Source organism: Gymnoscopelus microlampas (assembly GCF_963454915.1).
Source record: "Gymnoscopelus microlampas genome assembly, chromosome: 1".
Lineage (NCBI taxonomy): Eukaryota > Metazoa > Chordata > Actinopteri > Myctophiformes > Myctophidae > Gymnoscopelus > Gymnoscopelus microlampas.
The window spans coordinates 50,577,025-50,579,687 of NC_139962.1; positions in this window are offsets into that span (position 1 = coordinate 50,577,025).

The following is a 2,663-nucleotide window of genomic DNA, read 5'->3' on the forward strand; positions in this document are numbered from 1 at the left end:
TCGCAGGGCCTGCCCCCGTCGCCTAGTGAAAGCTAGGCTTAACCGTGGCACAATAGGTGTGTAATTTCAGGTTTTTGTTAAGCCAAAATCCAATCACATACATGACTGCGGGATCACAGAGAAAACACAACGAGGGGGAGACGATGACGGTGGCCGTCGGAGGTGGAGGTATACACACCTTTACATCCCGCAAACCAGCTCCCGCTCGCAACGGAGACGACCGCCGCGGAGCCAGCTCTGTGGACCAGCAAACCAGCTACCGTTAGCCACTTGAACCCCAGCAGCAGCATCCGTATTGTGGGGAAAGCTTTCGCAGGCAATGTCGCATTTGCCACGTGTCGATCGGCTATTTTCCGACAAAAGCTTTCCCCACAATAACAGAAAACAGAAAATACACTAGCATAGAGCCCTGAGGGACTCCGGTCAACCATATAGGTGGTTATAGGTGAGATTAGCCGGTCTATCTCTTTGCTCTCCCCCAGGTCTGCACATGGGGGTGAGGATGGGTGGACACCTGACTCCCAGGTCTGTATACCTGATGGAGCTCAAGCTCAACTTATGTGTGTGCGAATAAAATAAACAAAAAACGAAACAAAAAGTTAACACATCCTTTAAAATGTTTTAAATACAGAGATAAATGATGAATGAATGGGGAGGAAAGAAGAGATCACACTACACAAATTCAGCAAAAGAATTGCCCACAGTTTTCTCCCTCTCTGTGAGTTGTTTTGTGTGTTGGGAGCTGTTGAAATAATGGTCTCCATTTTGACCCCATTCCAGGGTCTGAGAGTTAGCCTTTGAAGTTGTCTTCGAGCAAAGAAAGATAAATAAAACCTAAATGTATCTATCCGGGAAGCCCTAATGAACACAATACCTTAAAGCCTGGGTAATACTAATCCGTGCTTGCTCAACAACGCGGACAGACACCATCATTACCATCATCATAATTATTATTCATGTAAGGCAATTAATGTTTTGCTGGTACCTCTGTTGTGATGACTTGATTAGCATGGGTCTTAAGGCATGGAACGGACAGATGCTGTTAGCTATAGCCGCGAGAGCTTAGTGAGGCAGCGATATCTATTATTGATATGGTGGGAGCGCCGTCAGCCACCATGACGCCGTTTTCCCTCACCCCTGGCAACCTGGACAATCCTCCTGGAACCCCGGGACAGAGATTTACAACTTCCCCAATGGGTTTTATACGTGTTAATCTTCAAAGACACTGGGGTTTGTGGGGGCATAATGGACCTTAAGGAGGATCCGATTGATCACGGCCATGGCGGCTGCCCGGTGGCGGGTATTTAGTAAACTTTATAACTTTAAGAATGTGAGCACGACTCAGCGTGATTAGCCAGTGGTGTAAAGTAACTACGTACATTTACTCAAGTACTGTACTTAAGTACAATTTAGAGGTATGTTTTACTAGTATTTCCAATTTTCTGTACTTTTGCTTCTACTCCATTATCTCAGAGGCAAATATTGTACTTTTACTCCGCTACAATTATTTGAAAACTTTAGTTACTTTGTAGATTTTGATTAGTATTACAAAACATACATTAACCACTTCAACCCTATATACATTTCGGCCATTTGAAAATAGCAAATAGAAATAGAAATCCTTTGAAAAAAGCAGATCTACAAGCTTTTTTCAAAGGATTTCTATACATTTTATACATTTGAAAACTTGTGAAATGGGACACTCTGCATAATGAGTACTGTCTACTTTTGGTACTTTAAGTACATTTTGATACCAATACTTTTGTACTTTTACTCAAGTAAATTTTGAATTCCGTACTTTTACTACAGTATTTCTACATTGCAGTATTGACACTTTTACTTGTGTGAGTAAAATGTGAGTAAATGTTGGTACTCGACTGAAAACAGCGACTCAAAAGAGTTCATATGGGTAAAAAGATCACCTGCACTCACAAATGTCTTTCGATAGGCACGGGCAGCACGTGCTGCCGTGCCTATCGAAATAAAGAGTACCTAAAAGACATTTTGTGAGTTGCCGGTGATCTTTTGGCGTGTATTTAGTAAACCTGTCATGTGAACTGTCCTGTCCCCGCTCTGGACCAGTGACCCTAATACTTTGAGTATAAAGTCAAACAAACTAAAGGCCTCTCCCTTTCATCTTCTGTTACAGTGGCTGTGTCCATGGGAAGGTGGAAAAAAGAAAAGAGCTGGGGGGATTGCTTTCTCCACATTGTCTCTTGTGGGGAGTTGTTTTTCAAAGAAAAGAATAGTGTGCTTAACTTCATCCTCATACATTTGAAGTGAATATTCATGCGAGGAGGAGAGGAGAAACAGAGAGAAACCCCATCAAATGCATTTAACCATGCGGGCTGAACAAAGTGGACCGCCGGTGCTAAATGCCTTGGAAAGCGGACCGGGCCCCGGCCAGCCGGCCCTGGCACGGTTTAGACGGCTCCTTTTCGAAATAAGAAGTGAAACAAATGCAAGATAAACAACCCCATCGACCTGTTTTCATTTAACATACTTTTTTTGTGTGTGTGGCCGTTTATATCTGATTTTCTTAGCGCTGAAAAAAGAGAGTCTCTGATCTTGAAACGTTTAAGACGTGGAAAAAAACGGGGGGAATGGGCAGTGCTCTCAGGCCCTATAAGAACGAAAACAGCAGCCCTTCCATTAAATAACGG